Source organism: Impatiens glandulifera, chromosome 6 (genome assembly GCF_907164915.1).
Source record: "Impatiens glandulifera chromosome 6, dImpGla2.1, whole genome shotgun sequence".
Classification (NCBI taxonomy): domain Eukaryota; kingdom Viridiplantae; phylum Streptophyta; class Magnoliopsida; order Ericales; family Balsaminaceae; genus Impatiens; species Impatiens glandulifera.
In genome coordinates this window covers 25,579,335-25,590,001 of record NC_061867.1, presented here as the reverse complement: position 1 = coordinate 25,590,001, position 10,667 = coordinate 25,579,335, and the positions used below count along the sequence as shown (strand labels likewise).

General features: G+C 36.1%; 1 pseudogene; it reads left to right on the top strand.

The window, feature by feature from the left end:
• The first annotated feature begins 5,652 nt into the window (after positions 1-5,652).
• Positions 5,653-6,721, top strand: LOC124943407 (annotated as a pseudogene).
• The last annotated feature ends 3,946 nt before the right edge of the window (positions 6,722-10,667 follow it).

Genomic DNA, 10,667 nt, shown 5'->3' with positions numbered 1-10,667 from the left:
ATTACAGATCTAGGGTTTTCTGGTTTCCTTCTTCTTCTTGTTCTTTGGCTGATCCAGAGTGAGAGATTGGGGGAGCTTTTGATTGTGGAGTAGTCCAATCATTCCTAGTGTATTCACTTCTTTCATTTGAGAGTAGGGCATGTAAGTTTCTACTATTGATATTTGTTTGATTTAGTGAAACTTATCCCTCCCGTGGACGTAGGTCGATTTTGACTGAACCACGTATATTGTGTTGTCGTTTATTGCTTTATGCTATTTCAGTTCTTGGTAATCTGTTTATCGTCATAGACGATTTGGAATCTGATTTGCTACAGGTTTTGATTTCTAAGAAGATCCATAGTTTTGCTGTTGCAAAACCCAACAGTGGTATCAGAACAATATTGATTGGTTATCTGTTTTAACATTAGAGCAGAGTGTTCTGCTGGTTATTTGACGAAATTCAAAGAGGAGATCAACTGGTTTCTTTGTTGGGGGTTTTTGTCAGTTGTTAAGGCAGTAATCATGGGGAAATCTAGACCTGATATGGTGAGTCTAAATGGTACAAACTACAGGCAATGGAAACTGATGATTAGTGATCTGTTAGTTTCAGATGATTTGAATGAAGCAATTGAAAATGAGGGTGTTAGACCTGAGACTATAAAAGAGGCTGATTGGAAAAAGATAGATAGAAAGGCCTGCAGCTTTATTCGTTCCTGCGTTGGTGTAAATGATGTGCACCATGTTGAGAATGAGACTACAGCGTATGGTGTGTGGAGCAAACTTGAAGCTCTCTATGATGGGAGGTCAGCAGGGAATAAAGCAGCACTGGTACGAAGGCTGGTGAATCTAAAGTACATTGATAATAAATCAATTGCTGAGCACTTGAATGAATTTCAAAATATTTTGAATCAGCTGAGTAGTATGAAGATAAACTTTGATGATGAGGTGCAAGCACTTTTAGTCCTTAGATCTTTGCCTGCAAGTTGGGAGACACTTATTATCACTCTCAGCAACTCATCACCAAATGGTAAAGACAACATGGCATTTGTCACCAGTTCCTTACTTGATGAGGAGAATCGAAAGGGGGATAAACCCTCTAAGTCTGATATGTTGGTGGCTGATAGAGGAAGATCAAAAGATAATAGAAGTGGTTCGAGCAGGGGAAAGTCTAGAAGCAAGTCTAGAGCTCCAAAGAAGGATGGTGCTTGCCATTACTGTGGCAAAATGGGTCACTGGAAAAATGAGTGCTGAAAATTTAAAAATGATAAAGCGAAGGGTACAGTGAAGCCCAGAGAAAAGAAAGAACAGAGTGCAGATGCATCTGCTTATGCTTCAGATGGTGAACTAACATATACTTCTAACTGTCAAGACTCCTGTCTTAGCACATCTTCAAATGAAACAGCATGGATTGTTGACACAGGTGCCTCATTCCATATAACTCCACACAAAAGTTACTTCCAGTCCTACAAAGCTGGTGATTATGGTGAGGTTCGCATGGGTAACAGTGGTGTGTCCAAGATAGTTGGTCTGGGTGATGTTAGAATTGAGACAAACATGGGCTGCTTCCTGACATTGAGAGATGTATGACATGTTCCTGATTTGAGAATGAATTTGATTTTAGCAGGTAAGCTCGATGATGGAGGCTACCATAATGTATTCAGTGGTGGAGCATGGAAGCTAAGCAAGGGTTCATTGGTTATTGCACGAGGTAAGAAATGTTGTTCCTTATACAAGACAAATTTGAAAATTGTCTATAATGCGGCATATTCTGTTTTAATGGAGTCATCCTCTGAGTTGTGGCACAAGAGATTAGGTCACATTAGTGAAAAGGGCTGAATGTTTCGATCAAGAGGAATGAGCTGCTGAATCTCAAGGATGCTCATCTTGAAAATTGTGAGCATTGCTTGAAGGATAAGCAGAACAGAGTCTCCTTCAGTAAGTCAAAAGTTGAACTGAAAAAGAATGTCCTTGAATTGGTCCATACAGATGTTTGTGGTCCTATGAAGATTAAATCCATAGGCGGTGCTTCCTATTTTGTAACATTCATAGACGATGCATCTAGGAAGGTTTGGGCTTATGCTATAAAGTCCAAGGATGAGGTTGCAACAAGGTTTGAGGACTTTCACAAGCTGGTTGAAAGAGAGACAGGAAGAAAACTGATGAGGGTGCGGTTAGATAATGGGGGAGAGTACATAAGCTCATTTGATGATTATTGCAAAAAGCAGGGTATTCGACATGAATAGACTGTGCCCAAGACTCCACAACAAAATGGTGTGGCAGAGAGGATGAACAGAACAATGTTGGAACGGATGAGGAGTATGCTCTCCCATGCCAGGTTGGCTAAGCATTTCTGGGCTGAAGCCATGAGCACTGTAGTGTATGTAATCAACCGTTTTCCCTCCAAGCCATTGAATAATAAGTGTGCAGAAAGCGTCTGGTCAGGTAAAGATGTTAATTATGACTATTTACGTGTTTGTGGTTGCAGAGCTTTTGTGCATGTTCCAAAAGATGAGAGGTCTAAGCTAGATGCAAAAACCAGACAATGCATATTTTTGGGGTATGGTGATGAAAAGTGGGGATACAGGTATTATGACCCAGTTGATAAGAAGGTTTTGAGAAGCCGGGATGTGGTATTCCTTGAAGATCAGACTATTGAGAATTTTGAAGATGGTGAAAAGCTTGATACATACATACGTGACCTTTCTGGTCTTGAGTTGTCTCATGATGTTGAGGAGACAAGGCCACATGTAGCTTCAGACTCAGATAGTGATGATGATGTTCCTCAGGGTCAAGTTGTAGGCCATGGAAATGATACTAATACTGAAACTGATCTTGGTGATAATGTTGAGGTTGATTTTGAAGTTCAACAAGAAGATGGAAATCAACAGAATCAACAAATAGAGGTACTTCGGAGGTCTACTAGGGGGAAAATATCAAGTTCTAAGTATCCTGCTACAGAGTATGTTCTTTTAACTGATTGTGGGGAACCTATATGCTATAAGGAGGCTCTTGAGGATGCTCATAAGAAAGAATGGCTAGCTGCCATGGATGAAGAGATGAAGTCATTGCTGAAAAATGGCACATATGATCTAGTTGAAAGACCAGAGAACAGAAAAGTATTACAAAATAAATGGGTGTACAAGATCAAGCAAGAAGGTGATGATAGCAAGACAAGATACAAGGCTAGGCTGGTTGTCAAAGGTTTTGGCCAGAGGCATGGAATCGATTATGATGAGATTTTCTCACCAGTAGTGAAGATGACTTCTATCCGGGTGGTGTTAAGTCTAGCTGCTTGTATGGATCTTGAGGTTGAACAACTTGATGTCAAGACTGCATTTCTCCATGGTGATTTGGATGAAGATGTTTATATGGAGCAACCTAAAGGTTATATTAAGAAAGGTGAGGAAACCAAGGTGTCCAAACTTGTCAAAAGTCTGTACGGTTTGAAGCAAGCACCAAGGAAGTGGTATCTTAAGTTTGAGTCGTTCATGACCATCCATGGGTACATAAAGACGTCTACAGATCACTGTGTCTTTGTGCAAAAGTTTACTTCTAATGATTTTATTATACTTCTCCTATATGTTGATGACATGATGATTGTTGGGAGAGACAAGCTCAAGATTGCCAAGTTGAAAAAGGATTTGGCTAAGTCTTTTGAGATGAAAGAATTGGGTCAAGCAAGACAAATTCTTGGAATGCAGGTAATTCGTGATCGGGTGAAGAAAAGGCTATGGTTATCTCAAGAGAGATATTTTGAGAAGATTCTAAAACGATTCTGTATGGACAAGGCAAAGCCAGTTGCTTGTCCATTAGTTACACACTTGAAAATAAACAAGACAATGTCTCCCAAGGATGAAGAGGAAAGACAAGAAATGTGTAGTGTTCCATATGCTTCAGCAATAGGCAGTCTGATGTATGCAATGGTCTGTACAAGACCGGATATAGCTCATGCGGTTGGAGTACTTAGTCGTTTTCTTTCAAATCCTGGTAAGACACACTGGGAAGCGGTTAAGTGGCTAATGAGATATATCTTCGAGGGACCTCCAAATACGCTTTGTGTTATGGTACTGGAAAGTCACATGTTGAAGGGTTTTCTGATTCAGATATGAGTGATGATATTGACACAATGAAATCAACTTCAGGGTATTTGTTTACTTTTGGAGGAGGAGCTGTATCATGGCAGTCTCGTCTACAGAAATGTGTTGCTTTGTCTACTACAGAAGCTGAATATATTGTCATTACTAAATGTTGTAAAGAAATGAGATGGATGAAAGAATTGTTGAAAGAAATTGGCATTGCACAAAACAGGTTTGTGGTGTTTAGTGACTCACAGAGTGCTATACATGTGAGCAAGAATCCAAGTTTCCATTCACGTTCAAAAAACATCCAAAGAAGGTACCATTGGATCCGTGAAGTGCTCGAGAAGAAGGAGTTATACTTGGAGAAAGTGCACACAGATGAGAACGGGTCAGATATGATGACAAAGGGTTTGCCAAGAGGAAAGCATGAGATATGTTGTGCCAAAGCCGGAATGGTTCTGGCAGAAGCGTCACGATGATGAATGTTTATAGCAACATTCTCCCATGGCTCGGAAGGGGGAGAATTGTTGGTGTTCCTTGCCATTGCGGGTGGGTTTTTAAATTCCGGGTAAACGGGTCAGGATTTTCTTTTATGAAAACGAGTTAGAGTATAAATACTTTTTTTTTGGGTATTTTTCTCCTAACAGAGCAAATAGAGAGAGAGTGAATTACAGATCTAGGGTTTTCTGATTTCCTTCTTCTTCTTGTTCTTTGGCTGATCCAGAGTGAGAGATTGGGGGAGCTTTTGATTGTGGAGTAGTCCAATCATTCCTAGTGTAATCACTTTTTTCATTTGAGAGCAGGGCATGTAAGTTTCTACTATTGACATTTGTTTTGATTTAGTGAAACTTATCCCTCCCGTGGACGTAGGTCGATTTTGACCGAACCACGTATATTGTGTTGTCGTTTATTGCTTTATGCTATTTCAGTTCTTGGTAATCTGTTTATCGTCATAGACGATTTGGAATCTGATTTTCTACAGGTTTTGATTTCTAAGAAGATCCATAGTTTCGCTGTTGTAAAACCCAACAGCATGAAGCTTTCGTCTGTTCATGACACAAATATGTTTAGGGAGTGGACCGACGATTTAAACCATATTATACGATCAAGTGTTTTTCCTGTCACTTCTGCAAATAGGATCAAGTATACAAAAACATCAAAAGATGGTGCACCACACAGAGTTTACCAGTCCTCTTGGTCAATGAACCGAAATTTGCAAGATGGAGAAAAGTTAGTTTTACATGGAAATTGCCAGTAGATTTGGGTTTCAGGTATCTAATCAGATTGCATTTTTGTGAGCCTGATTATGAGGTGAAGAGTGGGCAAAAAGAATTCAGTATTCTCATAAACAATCAAATGGTTGAACATAAAGGAGACTTGATCCAATGGGGCGGTGGGATTGGGGTTGCAATCTATAATGATTATTTGGTAACAGTAAGAGGAGACAGAATGATGGGCAAGACAATCAACTGAATTTGTTAATGCAGTTCTTAAGGGGATTGAGATTTTTAAACTAAGCAACCCGGATGACAATCTTGCTGGAAGGAATCCGGTGATCTCTCATCCTCATGCTTCAACAAAGCACAGACTTAGAATGCAGACAAGTATAAATGACATTGCAACTCTTATTATAATTTTTGTCATTCTTATAAATGTCATTGTTCACCAATTTTGTGAATGGAAAGAAAGGAGTTGGAGTGTAAACATTTTTCCATCTCTAATTGACGAGGCGTTGTGTCGTAGATTTTCATTTGCTGAGATCTCGTTCGCAACCAACAACTTTGACAAAAAATTAGAGATTGGACGAGGGGGGTTTTGGTAAGGTCTACAAAGGTGTTATTAATGGTATAGAGAAAACAGTAGCAATTAAGAGGTTAGGTTCTGAATCTGTGCAAGGAGAGAAAGAATTCATCTCAGAAATTAAGACACTTTCCAAGCTTAGACACAAAAACCTCGTTTCTTTGGTAGGATACTGCAATTTTGGCCGTGAAATGATAATTGTTTACGAGTACATGGAACATGGCACTCTTGCGGACCATCTCCACAAGAATAAACGTAATGGTGGTAACAATGGAGATGTAACTCCTCTAACTTGGGCGGAAAGGCTCGATATCTGTTTGGGTGCTGCTCGCGGGTTAGATTACTTGCACACCAATAGTGAGCAAGATGTCATTCATCGAGATGTCAAGAGCGAAAACATTTTGCTAGATCTTCACTGGGTGGCCAAAGTTGCTGATTTTGGCATATGCAAAGTGGGAACTACAAGCCATACTAGCACCCATATCAGCACTGATGTGAAGGGAACTATTGGTTACCTAGATCCTGAGTATTTATCAACACGCAGGCTAACCAAGAAATCCGATGTGTATGCGTTCGGTGTTGTGTTGTGGGAAGCATTGTGTGGGAGGCCAGTCGTTGACACTAGAATGGAAGGGGAACAACGCAGCCTTGTTTTGTGGGTTAAACGTTGTTTCAAGGAAGGAATGGTTGACCAGTTAATTGATTCTAGTTTGAGGGGACAAATCCCTACTCGTTCTCTTAAGCTATACATTTCACTTGCAAACAAATGTTTGGATAACGACATTAAAAAACGACCTACAATGGTTCAAGTCACAATAGGCCTTGAGTCTTTATTGGCAGCTGCACGCGGTTTCTTAAGGTAAGGAAGATTCCACCCATGTTACTTGTGACTTTGGTTCATATGTTTGTATGAAAATAGGTCGGTCAAGGCAAAAAATACATCTCTCACAGTTTTAAACCAAACAATTCTTCGCTCCATTTATACTATAATTTTTTAAATTTAAATTTTTTTACGATAAATTATATTATATATAATATATTATAAATAAAAATTAATATTATTATTATAAAAAATAAACTTTAACTTTAATAATATAAAGAATAAATAAATATAATGATAATGTTATATATTTAATTGTGTTTATTAGTTTGTACGGAGTCCATCAATTATACCTATACCTTCCGCTTCAAACTAAGAATTTTTTTAATTGTTTTCGTGTAACTATGGTGTGAAAATAAAATATTTATTAAATTATTTGTCATTGTTTACTATATGTTTAAATGTATCCCATCATCCACAATAGTAATTAGTATTAAGATTTGAACGGTTATATTACACTTTGTATATATTTAATTATTGTTCACTCTTAATACTCATTTTGTCATGTTGTTTCTTCATGCCTCAATATCAGATTTATTTTTCATTGTTTTAATGTTGGCTCTAAAATTTCACTAATTGTTAGTACCTTCTTTTTCTCTAAGGGGTCCGTTTCGTATGGAAAGGTTCTTGCAAGCTTGGGAGGAGAAAAATAGACCCACTGATCAGGCACACACTGACTTACAATCTCTTGCCAGAGTCACTAAGCAACACTAGTTTGTCGCTTGAAGAAGAAAACTTATTTTCACTCTGACAGAGCTAGTTAGGTCTCTATCTAGAGTGACGTTGCTAGCTCAATGATATTGATTTATAGTGATACACTATATCTAGAGAGTTAGATAAAATTGATGAAAACAGTATGTACAAATAGGGTTAGCATACTTAGCCTACAGTAGGCTTGAATGTATTTGATTGATTCGTTTGTGAACAATACATTGATAGATAAATACAATGGTAAGTGCTATAGTAAATGTACAATACAGTAGCCAATGTGGTTGTTCATGTTTTCTTATACAAGTTAATACTTTTGTTGAATGTTGTTAATATCAATAATAGATTATAAGGAGTCTTTTATGATTTTTTAACATTTCTCACAAGTAAAACTGGGTAGAACACACCCTTGACCTTGTCCAATAAAAAACAAACCAATTAGAAGACAGTTTGTGGGGAGAACATCTCATGAGTGAAAATGTAAGTATTATATTATAAGGGTTTTTCGAGCCACTCTATTCTCGAAAAAGAGAAAGATTCTCGATGTATTTCATACGTCTAATAAATACAAGATTAACATAGAAAAACAATCTTGAGGAATAACACAAATAACAATAAACTAAAACCATAATGATAGAATAAAAAAATTATTGAACACAAAATATTTATAATGAGGTTCGACCACAAAATCCCTAAATTATCGGGAGTCGTCAATTTTATAGATATTAATAGGATGATGTCCAAATAACTCTAAGTTACAACTTATATATTTATAGTTATAAGAGTATTAAGACTAAACTACTATTACTCGATAATTCATTATGAGTTTAAAACTCGTTACAATATAAACTCTAATAGGATATGAGTCCAAAATCTAATTATCTCTGTTAGATTATGGTGACCCAAATGAGTTTTGATCGGAGTCTAAACCTAGGCTCGCAATATAATAATATAAAATAAATTAAAATCATTACAGTTTGATATTGGGTCGACTAGGCCAAGTTATGTCACCTATAAATATATGGTCTTTGTTAGAGTTTTATTCACAACATAGACATACATAATATTTATCATTATTCTTATTTTTCTCTTTCTCTCTAAGTTGTAATTTTCTACTTTAACCATAGTTAATTTTTCTCCTCTACCCGTTGTTTTCCCGTCTTAAATTTTCACGTAAATCTTGTGTTATTTATTATGTTTTCTTGGTTGGTACTTCATCTCTTCTTTATCTTGATTAGTCTCAGATTCATATAATGTTTTTCAATAATTGATATCATAGTTTTGAGTTTTTTATTATTATGAGACTATATATATTTTCGGAGATGTCCAGTATGAAGTATGATATTCTGTTATTGGATTACAACACTAGATTTTCTTTATGGCATATAAAGATGTGAAGTTTGTTCACTAAGATGGATTTGGACAAAACTCTATTAGGGTGTGTTTGATAACCCTGAAATTGGCATTGGAATTGAAATTGGAATTGGAATTGGAGGGTCCAATTCCAATTCTTATGTTTGTTAGACACTTTAATATTAAGAATTGGAATTGGAATTAGAATTCCAATGAAATTCAATACAGAGTAATTTGATAGTTCTCAATTCCAATCTTTTTAGATCGGAATTATAATTCCAAATTAACACGTTTTTCATGTTTTTAACATGTTTAACACGTTTTTCATGTTTTTAACATTTTTAACACATTTTTCACACATTAAACACGTTTAACACGTTTAACATATTTTCATATTTTGGCACGTTTAACACGTTTTTGACACATTTAACACGTTTTTTACGTCATTGACACGTTTAACACGTTTTTGACATTTTTAACAAGTTTTTCACGTTTTTAACACGTTTAACTCGTTTTTGACATGTTTAACACATTTTTGGCACGTTTAACACATTTTGACACATTTAAAACGTTTTTCACGTCCTTGACACGTTTAACACGTTTTTGACACATTTAACACGTTTTTTTACGTCCTTCACACGTTTAACACGTCTTTGACACGTTTAACACGTTTAACACGTTTAACATGATTTTCACGTTTTTAACACGTTTAACACGTTTTTGACACGTTTAACACATTTTGACACATTTAACACGTTTTTCATGTCCTTGACATGTTTAACACGTTTTTGACACATTTAACACGTTTTTCACGTCCTTGACACGTTTAACACGTCCTTGACACGTTTAACATGTTCTTGACACGTTTAACACATTTTGACACATTTAACACGTTTTTCATGTCCTTGACATGTTTAACACGTTTTTGACACATTTAACACGTTTTTCACGTCCTTGACACGTTTAACACGTCCTTGATACGTTTAACACGTTTTATGACACGTTTAAAATGATTTTCACGTTTTTAACACATTTTTGATACGTTTAACACGTTTTGACACGTTTAACACGTTTTGACATATTTAACACGTTTCTCACGTCCTTGACACGTTTAACATGTTTTTGACACATTTAATACGTTTTCACATCATTGACACGTTTAACATTATTTTCACGTTTTTAACACGTTAAACACGTTTTTGACACGTTTAACACGTTTTTGGCACGTTTAACACGTTTTTGACATATTTAACACGTTTTGGCACATTTAACACATTTTTTACGTCATTGACACGTTTAACACGTTTTTGACACATTTAACACGTTTTGATGTCCTTGACACGTTTAACACGTCCTTAACACGTTTGACACGTCCTTGACACGTTTGACACGTTTAACATGATTTTCACGTTTTTAACACGTTTTGACACATTTAATACGTTTTTTACGTCCTTGACATGTTTAACACTTTTTTGACACATTTAACACGTTTTTCACATCCTTGACACATTTAACATGATTTTTACATTTTTAACACGTTTAACACGTTTTTGACACGTTTAACATATTTTTGGTTCGTTTAACACGTTTTGACTCGTTTAACACGTTTTGATACAATCAACACGTTTTCACATCTTTGACACGTTTAACACGTTTTTGACACATTTAACACATTTTTCACGTCCTTGACATGTTTAACACGTTCTTGACCCGTTTAACACGTTTTTCACGTTGTGGCACGTTTAACAAGTTTTTCACTTATTTGGCATGTTTAATACATTTTTGATACGTTTAATACATTTTAACGTTTTTGACATGTTTAACACGTTTTAAACCTATCAAAACGTGTGAAAACATGTTAAACGTAT